Source organism: Oryctolagus cuniculus, chromosome 8 (assembly GCF_051225735.1).
Source record: "Oryctolagus cuniculus isolate XC-2025 breed Fujian yellow rabbit chromosome 8, ASM5122573v1, whole genome shotgun sequence".
Lineage (NCBI taxonomy): Eukaryota > Metazoa > Chordata > Mammalia > Lagomorpha > Leporidae > Oryctolagus > Oryctolagus cuniculus.
In genome coordinates, this window is record NC_142874.1 from 59,680,555 (window position 1) to 59,692,674 (window position 12,120).

Sequence of the window (12,120 nt, forward strand, 5' to 3'; positions counted from 1 at the left end):
ACCTTATTGTATTGACTCAACTCTCTAGTAAACATGAATGGATTTGATAAGAACAGCTAAGCTTGTTTTCTTTAACATGTTACTGTTAGGTATGATATTGTGTTTAGATTTTTGAGCAGATACTCTTTATCAAGTTGTAAACACTATTTTATTTTAGTCTCATATTTGATATTTTGGGAATTTCTGTATGCATTGTATATATACTTGTGTTAAATGTTTTATAAGCACTTATTGAGATTATCATATGATCTTATTAAATTTTTTATATGGAATTAATTTATTTTACAATTAGTAAATAAATTTGAAAAAGCCCACACATGGTAATTATGTGCTATATTATTTGTAGTGGTGGATTTCATTAAGAAAAATTTTGTTTCAGGTTTTTACAGTATTGTTCATGAAAGATATTGTGATTGAATTGGTATTACTTGTGATATAATCTGGTTTGGATGTCATGATAATTCTGGTCTTCTCCAGTGACCTGAGGCACGGTCCACATGATTAACTTTATGGGAGAGTTTGCATAGCATTCACATTACTTCTTATACATGTTTGGTTGAATTCATGAGTGAGGCTACCTATGGCTAGAGTTTTCTTCGTGGATGTTTTGTAACCATTAGAGGCAATGTTGTCCCTTACTGGTTAGTTGGTGACACTTCACTTTTAAGCTTTAAAAGATTCTTTAGACCAGAGTGTCCTTTTTCAGCTCTGAAAATTCTGAAACATGGAACTCCTTGACCAGGTACCAAGTTTCACAGAATAAATCCAGCAGCAGGATGTCAGCACAATGTCACAGTGACACAGCTAAAACATATGAGGGGGCTGGTACCTAGAAATGATAGTACAGGAAGACCAGCAGGAGTCTGAAACTGTGGCAAATACAGAGCAAAATCTTCTTCTGCCGTACCACTAGTTTTGGAAACTTGACTGTTTCCAAAACAAATGTGGACTGAGTAAGACTATGGAGTTCATGCTGTCAGATACAATCACACTCAGTTCTCATTTTGAGGTGATGGATGTGTAACACAGGGCCAAGAGTAAGAGACTGAAGTAGATATACGGAAGATACTGAAGGGAAGAACAGTGAAGGGAAAATCATTGATAAAATTCGTTTACGAGCTGCTAGGACTGCAGAAAATTCTGACATGTGGTAGAACCCTAAAATGTTTCAAATTCTGTTAAGTTTAAAAGCAACAACTAACATGGCTATATTCCTCTGATGCTAGAAATATGATCAAGTAAACTCCTAATGAGCAATTTCTTTTAAATTGCTTATATTTATAGATTCTGAGTTCTGAAAAACTGGCAGATGCTATTGAAAAATTGGCAAAGTTGAAAACAATAATATTTCATTTTTGTCATGTCTAGCAATGGCCACTTTTCCTTGTGTAACATAAACTCTCTACTATTTTCCTTAGTTACCATTACCAATATCCGGTCTTCTCTACATGACTCTTTGATGTTAGAAACCTAAAAGAGAACGAAAATTTGTCTCTGCTTCTTAAATGTTTGTGTCTTGGAGTTAATGTACATAAAGTTTACTACATGAATGAAGAGAAATAGAAGGAAGAGTAGGTTTTTATTTTCTTGCATGCAAGCAGGTAGAGTGAGACGATTAAAAACAGACACATTAGATAAAGATGGACATCAGTCCACTCTAATATTTAAAGAAATGTATTCATTCAAAAGACAAAATTAATATCTACTCATTCTTTTATTTATATATTTATATGACAGGTAGAGTTATAGACAGAGAGAGAGAGACAGAGAGAAAGGTCTTCCCTCCGTTGGTTCACTCCCCAAATGGCTGCTACGGCCCTAACTGTGCCAAAGCAAGGCCAGGAGCCAGGTGCCTCCTTCTGGTCTCCCATGCAGGTGCAGGGGCCCAAGCACTTGGACCATCCTCCACTGCCTTCCCCGGGCCACAGCAGAGAGCTGGACTGGAAGAGGAGTAACCGGGACTAGAACCCAGTGCCCATATGGGATGCTGGTGCCGCAGGTGGAGGATTAACCAAGTGAACCATGGCGCTGGCCCCGATATCGGCTCATTATTTTCAAAAATTACATTTTGAGAATTCTATGTTTTTTTTTCTCAAATAATAAAAAGAATTGGAATTCTAATTTATCTAATATTGCTTTTGTAAAATCATATTTTTCAATAAAACAGGTTAATATGTAGAACAAGTTTAAGTACTGCTTATTTTAAAACAACAGAGTTGTACAGCAGAAAAAATATGGTAAAGGGACCAATATTGTGGCGCAGCATTTTAAGCCACTTGTTGAAATATCTCCATTCCATAGAGCAGTGTTTATTTAGAATCCCTTCTGGTCCAGTTCCAAACCAGCTCCCTGCTCATGCATCTGTGAAGACGGCAGAAGACGGCCCAAGTACTTGTGCTCCTGCTACCCGTATGGGAGAACTCCTGGCTTCAGCCTGGCCCAGATCTGGATTTGTGGCCATTTGGAATGATATCTCTGTCTCTCTGTCTCTGTCTCTCTCTCTCTCCCTTTCTTCCCTTTTCCCTACCCCTCCATAATTCTGCCCTACTAGTAGATAAATAAATATTTCAAAAATTTTTAAAAGAATAGTGCATGTCTTACTCATTTGATGCAGTACATCTGAGTGGAAAACATAAAGACAAGAATAGCAGACACTCGCTGATTCTTTAATTGCCAAACAGTCTTGCAGCATAAATTATTGGCTATTTCATTAAATAGCTCTTATAAATGTACAGTATTACAATAGTCCTGCTATTGACTGAGTGTTTATGTCATTACAAAATTTTATGTTGAAACCTAACTTCCAAGGTGATGATGTCATGAGGAAGGGGCTTTGGAAAGTGATTAGGTAATGAGGATGGAACCCTCCAATGGGATTAGTGCCCCTGTAAGAAGAAACATGAGAGGGTTGATTTTTCTCTTGACTGTGTGAGGGCATAAGACAGATAACCAATGGCAAACCAGGAAGAGTGTCCTCATTTCATGACTTGCTGGCAGAGCCTTGATCTTAGAATTTTGAGGCTCTAGAATTTTGAGAAATAGATTTATATTGTTTAAGACATTCAGTCTATGGAATTTTGCTATAAAATCCAAAAATGACCAAGAAAATCACTCGGATAAATTATCACAATATATTGAATATTTAATATGCATATTAAATATGTATTAATATGTGTATATAGATATTTAATATGTATTGCATTTAAATATAAATATATATTTATATTAAATATTTTTGAAAGGCAGTTACATAGAAAGTGAGGGAGAGATACATACAGAAAGGGCTTGGCTTCTGTTGCTTCATTCCCTGAATGGCCACAATGGCCAGGGCTGTGCCAGGCCAATGCCAGGAGCCAGAAGCTTCTCCTGTGTCTCCCACCTGGGTGCAGCTGCCCAAGGATGTGAGCCAGATCCTACTGCTTCTCAAGTCCATTATCAGGGAGCTGGATCACAACTGGAGCACCCAGGATTTCATGTGGCACCCACATGAAATGCTGGCATTGCAAGTGGTAGCTTAACCCATTACGCACAATTCCAACCCTACTGCTTTATTTTAAAAACCTGCTTCTTTTTTTGAGAGAGAGAGACAGCGAGCTAGAGATCTGCCAATGCACTGGTCCACTCCCAAGCGTTTGCTAAGTCCTCAGCCTTGGCCAAAATCAGAAGCTGGGTACTTAACCCAGGTTTCTCCTTCTGGTAGGCAGGGATCCCTCTACCTGTCATTATCACTGCCTCTCAGTGTCTACAATAGCAGGAAGTTGAAATCAGGAAATAGAGTAAGATATCAAAGTCAGATATTCTGAGTGGGGTACAAGTGTTTTAACCAACATCTTAACAACTAAACAGCCACCCTCTATTCGTAATAGCATAGAAAAATCAGAGTTTTGTGATGTTAAGTAAATTGTTGGGATCACAAGCTGGTCAGTTGTGGTTTGAATGTTCCATTTGCTCTGCATCTTGAAACTTCACATACACCATGAATCTATGTCATTCCACATAAAATTTGGAAGCTTATTTGCATAAATTCTATTGGTTCTAAAATAGTATAGGGGAAGTAAAATATGTATTCTCCTTCTGACAATAACTGGAAAATAAAGTTCAAACCTTTAAAAATAGCATTGAAGTCACAGTGTGATGCATCAGGGTTATTGAATCATTTATTATCCTTTATTACCTCTCACATGTGCTAAAATACTCCACTCAAGGCTTTGACATTCAAATCAGCTATGATAATATATACCTGAGCCTTCCTTACATGTTTTTATCATTTATCTTGTAAATATCAGAAAAAGCAGAGTTTGAAACTAAAATAATTCAAGGCACCAAGAGGGTAATTCTAAAATGATGAGAGATATAATTCAGCTTGTGGCTGTAATTGTCATAATTGTATTTACAAAATTCTTTACTAACAACATTGTACCAAACCAGTAGAAATCCATGAAAAACTTTGTTCAATTTTATGAAGAGATAGAGTATTCACTTAATGCAATCCAGTACATTTTAAATAGCTCATTCAGTAGGTATAAGATAATTTTTAAAAATTCTAAGTGATGTGAAAACACTTTGACAATTTAATTGTTTTTGGTAACATATAGAAAATAATCTTCAAGGAGAGGGCACTTAATCAATCCAGTAGTGTAAGAATGTCCCACGCTGCAGTGCCTGGCTTCCATGCCTGGATCTCCTCCTGACTCCAGCTCCTCACCTATGCGGAACCTGGGAAATAGCCATAATGGCTAAAGTCATTAGGCACCTGTCATACATGTGAAGACCTGAACTCCATTCCCAATTTCTCCAGCCTGGTTCTGGCTGTGGTGGACGTTTGGAAATTAACCAATGGGTAGGTATTCTCTTTGTGTCTATGTCTATCCTTCAAATAGATAAAAATTTCTTTAAGAAAAGGATGAGTTTATAAAAATGTCATATGCAGGGGTCAGCACCATGGCATAGTGGGCTAAACTTTTGCCTGCGATGCTGGCATACCATATGGGTGGCGATTGGAGAAGTGGCTGCTCCTCTTGTGATCCAGCTCCCTATTATGGCCTGGGAAAGCAATATAAGAGGGGTCAAGTGCTTGGACCCCTAAACCTTGTGGGAGACCCAGAAGAAGCTCCTGACACCTGGCTTTGGATTGGCCCAGCTCTGGCCCTTGCCGTCATTTGAGGAATGAACCAGCGGATGGAAGATGTTTCTTTCTGTCTCTCACTCTCTGTGTCTGTACTTTACCTCTCAAATAAATAAATAAAATATTTTAAAAATGTCATATGCAGTTTAACAATTTAAATCACCATTCTAATATGCTATACTACATAGGTAATAACTATAATATGTGGGTTTGGAAAAGAAAGGTAGGGATAAAATTGACTCCCTTACCATCATTCTAAATAACCCTTGTGTATGATTATATGCTACTCATTTCACTCCAAAAAACAGATAAAAAGTCCAAAGTCATAGGGGGTGGGGGGAAGTAGGTTCTCACAGAGGGAACATCCTGCTGAATGTGAGGTTGCCACATTCTGGTTTCGATAATCCTGGCTCCAAGCAGGCTAAGGAAAGACTAGGTAAAATGGCAGTGGTAACGAATCCCAAATATGATGACAGCTGTAATTGCTGTTATACAATTGAGGCAGAAGGGAAATATCTGGAACCTTGAAGACTGATTGAACATCTCTGAGAGCATCTATGTCCAATGATAGTAAGCAATGTAGCCACAGAAACTGGGGTCTAGTTTCTGCAAGCAAGGATTTCTGACTTGCTTTACAATATAAGCAATGCTGACTGACCAAAGTACTGCCCAGGGGTAATAGAAATATAGAACATGTAATGGAGAAGGGAGATACTGAACATAATTTTCAGACACAAGAGTTGTTGCAGCAGCAAGAATACAACTTGTTTTTTAAAGCCACTGTGTTGAAGAGGACTGTGTGACTGATTGCATCTGCTATCTCAAAGATGGAATAAGAACGTCTTGTACACATACAATGTGTCCCATCTTGTAGCATTAGAAAGGGTACTATGACAATACAATGATATATGGGCTGTGGAGTGGACTGTTTCAGACATTTCTGTTTTAGAAAGTTAACCCTGTTTTAGCTTTCTTTCATTGTATCCAATGACTCAACTGTGCTGTGTTATTATAGACCATGCTGATACTAGACCCTAATAATCATCAGATGAACAAAGTGATCTGACTTTTCCTTAATCATACATATTCATTTCTGAATTAGTGTTAGCATACATTTATTTGTAAGCAGGAATTATATCCATGTAAGCATTAATTTGAATCACATAAAATCATACAAAATCTAATGTATTTTAGCATTTAAATACAGGTGTATTTTAAGTTATTTACTTCAAAAAGAGAGAGCTAGAGTGAAAGTGAGAGTGAGAGGGGAGAGAGAGTTTCCATCTGCTGCTTCTCTTCCCAAATGCCTGCAACTGCCAGAGCTGGACCAGGCTGAAGCCAGAAACCAGGAACTCCACCCAGATCGCTCACATGGGTTGGGTGGCTGAGGCTCAAATACTCAGGACATCTTCTACTCCTTCCCAGGGACATTGGCAGGGAACTAGATTGGAAGCAAAGTAGCCAGGACTGGACATGACACTGATTTGGGATACCGGCAACACAAGTGATTGCTTAAGCAATGTGCTGCTGTGTACACCAGCCTAGAAATGGCAGTTGCCATGGAAATACCCTGGAATCAAGAGTGAAATAGAAAAAGAGAGGTCAGGAACTTAAAGTTGACATCCACTGCAGCAATAATTATAACCAATCATTTCATCCATTTTAAGAAATGTTTAAAACTATATACATAAGAAATGCTGTTTGCAATCCTGTATCCATTAACAAATAAATAGATTTACTGGATATGTATAGATGTATTGCAAATGTGTCCTATTTAACTCTGTCAAGGTTAGGGCAACAATAAAGCTAGACAGAGCAAGGCAAGACATGATATTTTACAAAGCTATATTTCCCCCGTATTTATATGTTAATGGACTGTTTTAAATTGAAGGTAAATTCGTATATCACATGTTGTATGTGACATGAACTTTATAAAAGTTATTTGTTTTATAATTCCTGTAAATAAGTAAAATAGTTTGAGAAATTTAAAATTGTACATTAGGTCAATTATTTTTTAAGTTGTTTCCAGAGTATGTGTTAAGTTCTTGAGTATTTACAAAATTTTCTTTCATACATATATGTAGTATAGGTGAAGCTTGATTATTTCGTATTCATCCACTACTTGTGTTCATATATAAAATGACTGAAACACATAAAACATTATTTTAAAAGATTTATTAATTTATTTTATTTGAAAGTTGGAGCTACAGAGATGGAGAGGCAGGGGCAGGAAGAGAGGTCTCCCATCTCCTGGTTCACTCCCCAAATGATTGCAATGGCCAAGGCTGGGCCAAGCTGATAGCCAGGAGCCAGAAGCCTCCTCCAGGTCACCCACATGGGTGCAGATACCCAAGCACTTGGACCATCTTCTCCTGCTTTCCCAGGTACATTAGTAGGGAACTGGATCAGAAGAAGAGCAGCCAGGACATGAACTTACACCCATACAGGGTGCCAGAGCTGCAGGCAGCGACTTTACCAGATATGCCACAATGCCTAACCCAATAAATTTTTATTACAATAGACAGACACATAATAATTTCATCATTTCAGTCAACAAAGTATAGTATAAGAAGAAACATTTTGGGGCTCACGCTGTGGCACAGTGAGTTAATCCTACTCCTGTGATGCCCACATCCCATATGGGCACCAGTTCTAGTTCTGGCTGCTCTTCTTCCGATCCGGCTCTCTGCTGTGACTTGGGAAAGCAGTAGATGATGGCCCAAGTAGTTGAGCCCCTGCACCCATGTGGGAGACCTATAAGAAGCTCCTGGCTCCTGGTTTCAGACCGGCCAGCTCCATCCGTTTTAGCCATTTGGAGAGTGAACCAGTGTATGGAAGACCTCTCTCTCCATCTCCCTCTCACTGTCTGTAACTCTGTCACATAAATAAATAAAATCTCAAAAAAAGAAACGTTTTTGTTCCTATAGGTAAAATGAGAAAGGAAATGATAGTTTTAAATTTTCTGGATTGTATACACAGTAAGAGACAATAAGATAGAACATCATTAATAAAAATAGGTTGGCTCAATTATTTTTAGATGTTAGTGCATCTTTATCTCACTTTCTACCCTTCCTTCCTTCCTTCCTTCCTTCCTTCCTTCCTTCCTTCCTTCCTTCCTTCCTTCCTTCCTTCCTTTCTTCCTTCCTCTTTCCTATCTTTCTCCTTCCTCGTATTCTTACCAGATCACTGATGAATATTGCTTTCCCAGGACTGATGCTAACTTTTAGCTATATAAAAACAATTAATAAGAAGCCTCCTTTTGCAAAGAGGTAATCACATCCTAAATGGGAAGCAGACCTTTGTTTTGGTGCTCAGGGAAAGAGCCAGGCTTCACTAAGCAGGCAGTGCATTTAGGTTTCACTTTTCTTCTTTTTTTTGTTACTTCAACTCATTAAGAAGAACATGGGTACTCTTTTCTCAAAGCACCTGCATTTAATTGTAGGTTATTGCTTGTCCCACAGGAAGACATGAACAGCTGGATTAAAATACACTGTACTAGTATGAGAAGGAAAAAGAGAGAAGGGAGGGAGTGGGGGAGAACATTCTGATTTAGAGAATGATGTATATTGTTCAGGGGAATAAAGCAACCAAATTAAATAGAAGCCTTGAAGTGAAATTACTTAGGTGTTTAGGTTTGCTGGGATTTTATTTTTACCTCCTTTTTCCTTTGACTCCATCATGTTAACAGTCTGAACTAAAAGCACTATAATCTGAAAGTCAATATCCTGAAAAGTATCTATTAAAACCTCACCTTAGAGGAAAAATACTGTAGTTGACTGAGCTTTCAGGCTCCTGTTTGTTTATTAGTAGAAAGATTTCCCACACAGCCTTGGCTGCTATTCAAAGTCTACATTGAAATTCATATAATTCAATAGGATCAAGGCACTGTCTTTTCTCAGGATGGCTTACTTAGAATATAAATTTTGACTTAAGTTATGGCAATAAAATGTATTTTTTGTCTTGCTATCAATATGAAGTTTTAATTGGTTATATATGAAAGGTTATATGAAAAGCAGGCACATTTTAAATTTCATAACACTTTCTTTCAATCTTCAAAAGGAGTGTTTTATGGAATAGAAACTGCAACCAGAAACTTGTAAACACAATTATAGAAATACCTTTCTCCCACATTTTATGTTGAATATTCTCATTGACTATGTACCTGGAGGGCAAGGAAAGATAATAAAACTGAAAACATAGTCTGGTCTGAGACATGTATATTGGGTGTATCTTTCTTAGGCACATTAATCACAGTTCAAAAATAATACAGTATATGTTTTCCCAACATAGGACAGGGAAATTTGGAGTTATGAATGGTCCTTTTCACTGCCTCACTCTTACTGTTAGAGCAATGCTTACTGACAATATGAAATTATCTAATTTTACAACTCATAATATTCATAATAGTACATGAAACATCCAAACTACATGATTTAAATATTAAATAGCAGCAGGATAAAAAGAACAGTGAATGTGAGCCTACCAGAGTCATGTAAACACTGGCATGTCAGAGAGCACTTTCCTTTTTTTCGTGTTCCTCTTGGAGGGCAGTCTCCCCCATGCCATCATGCAAGAAGTACTAGGATTTGGAACCCTCTCAGTGTTAGTGCTACGATAAGATTATCTCTGTTTTCCCGAATAAAAAGTAACTACAGCACCTAGTGATGATGTCTTATGGATATTAAGAAAACCTGGAATGAATTGAGAAGGGAATGGAATGAATACTTAAAAAAGATACAACAGAAAGCAAATTAATTTTTGAACATTAACAATTTTTTTAGCCATGGTTACTAATTCTTTACTATTTTCAAAATATATATCATATTCTACATAATTGACTATTTTTTTAAGTTAGCTTTACATGACAGTTAATAAATAATTACTTCTCAATGCTACCCACAACATCATTTCCTAAAATTCATCTATAAAATTATATGAGTTCTCTATATTTTTGATTTGATTTTGTTCCTTTGTTATTATAGTTTTGTTCCTCTGTTGTTACAGTTATGATATTTAAAATTTTATTTTATTTGCATTTATTTTTTGTAGAATATGTATTTTACTTCCCCATTATTGTATGACAGTATTCGTATTATGTATACAATTTTAGAAAATCCATTTACTTTAGGTATAATCTTATTTATGTGATTATTACTGGCATTTGCTCAGATTTATTTGTTATTAAATATATTCCATAATTTAATATTTTTAATATTTTTATTTTATTTTATTTATCTTTTTTTTTGACAGGCAGAGTGGACAGTGAGAGAGAGAGAGAGACAGAGAGAAAGGTCTTCTTTTTGCCGTTGGTTCACCCTCCAATGGCCACTGCAGCTGGTGCACTGCAGCCGGCGCATCGTGCTGATCCAAGGCCAGGAGCCAGGTACTTACCCTGGTCTCCCATGGGGTGCAGGGCCCAAGGACTTGGGCCATCCCCCGCTGCACTCCCAGGCCACAGCAGAGAGCTGGCCTGGAAGAGGGGCAACCAGGACAGAATCCAGCGCCCCGACCGGGACTACAACCTGGTGTACTGGCGCCGCAGGCAGAGGATTTTCTATTGAGCCACGGCACCAGACAATATATTCCATAATTAAAATTTTGTGTCCCACAATTAATTCAACACTACTGTTAAAAACTATTTAGTCAATATATGAATTCAGAAAATAATTTAGAAAATTTAAATTATCTAAATTCTTATATATATTAATCAGATTTCTTAAGAGGTTTATATTTGCCAAAAAAAAACAGAAATTCAAAAAATGGAAAATATACATTAAATATTTGGCTAAGACAAAAATTAAAATTAGTTTTATTAACTTAGAACTGACCTTATTTGCCTTAAGTTTTTTGATATAGGAAATTAAATAAAACTTGGGTTGAAACACAGTGAAAGGATATTCTTCATTGAAGTTTTTATGGATTGGAATACTTTGGTTTTTAATAAAATATTAGTGAATTTTGGGGTAGAATTGCTTGGGTTGGAATCATACCTTTACTATTTAGTAGCTGTGAGGCCTCAGAGCAAGTAAAAACACATACCAATAGACAGGATGTGAGAAGCACCTGCATTCTTATACGTGATTTGCCTAGAATACTGATTATCACATGTATTTAGCCAAAATATGTGGTTGCTTTCATGATTGCTCTTATTCTTTGCCCAGGTGCTAGGCTAATTGAGAAATTAAGTGAAGCTAAAAGGCATAGCAGAAATTCAACAGTACCTTGGTTGGAGAATATGCTGATGTAGAATGTGGCTCATACTATAAGCAATTAAGTATAAAAAACTGAATCCTGGAATGAGACAGACTTCCTATTATCTCATAACTAATGATGCATTAGAACAACAACAGCGTTGGTAGCCAAAAATATAAGACCTGATGGGGTGACAAGGCAAATGAGAGTAGCAGTCTGCTCAAGGAACTTCATTCTTGATTCTGTTTTATCTCCCTAATTCCCAAATCAGCAAACTCATTCCGTAAGAGCAATATTTGGGCAAGTACAGCAGCAGAAAAAAAGGAGCTTTATACAAAAGATGCTCCTGTCACAAAGAGGTACAATTTGGGGGAAGGAAATACACCACTTTTCCCTTTATCACTAAAACAATGGATCATTAAATTCATCATATGATAAATCGTTGAAAAATACATTGAGGAACAGGTTTCAAATGAAACTTAATTCCAGGAGGGTCTGATTTTTTGTTATATGATGTTGTGGAACACTGAAGAATTTTGACTAGGAAGTAAATTATTTACTACATATAAGGAGCCAAGTAGTTTTTTCTCCATTAATTTATTTGACATTTAACAGACACTCATTGCATTAAAGATATGAAAATATCAGAACAGATTGCATGCTATTGAAGACTCTCAAAAGATATGAGAATAGGGATGCATATATTTAATAGGTATAGATAAGACAAAATAGGTATATATGTAGATACAGGAAAAAGATATAGACACATGAATGTCCGGTTTTATGAAAATTTGTTCACCAAG

The 12,120-nt window shown here is 36.7% G+C and overlaps 1 long non-coding RNA gene across 1 annotated transcript; it reads right to left on the reverse strand.

Moving 5' to 3' along the window:
• Positions 1 to 6,223: 6,223 nt before the first annotated feature.
• Positions 6,224 to 9,816, reverse strand: LOC149125030 (uncharacterized). Its single transcript, XR_016211940.1, has 2 exons — positions 9,609 to 9,816; positions 6,224 to 6,695 (listed from the first exon to the last, which is right to left on the reverse strand). It is a non-coding gene; the product is annotated as an uncharacterized LOC149125030 (long non-coding RNA).
• Between the last annotated feature and the right edge of the window lie 2,304 nt (positions 9,817 to 12,120).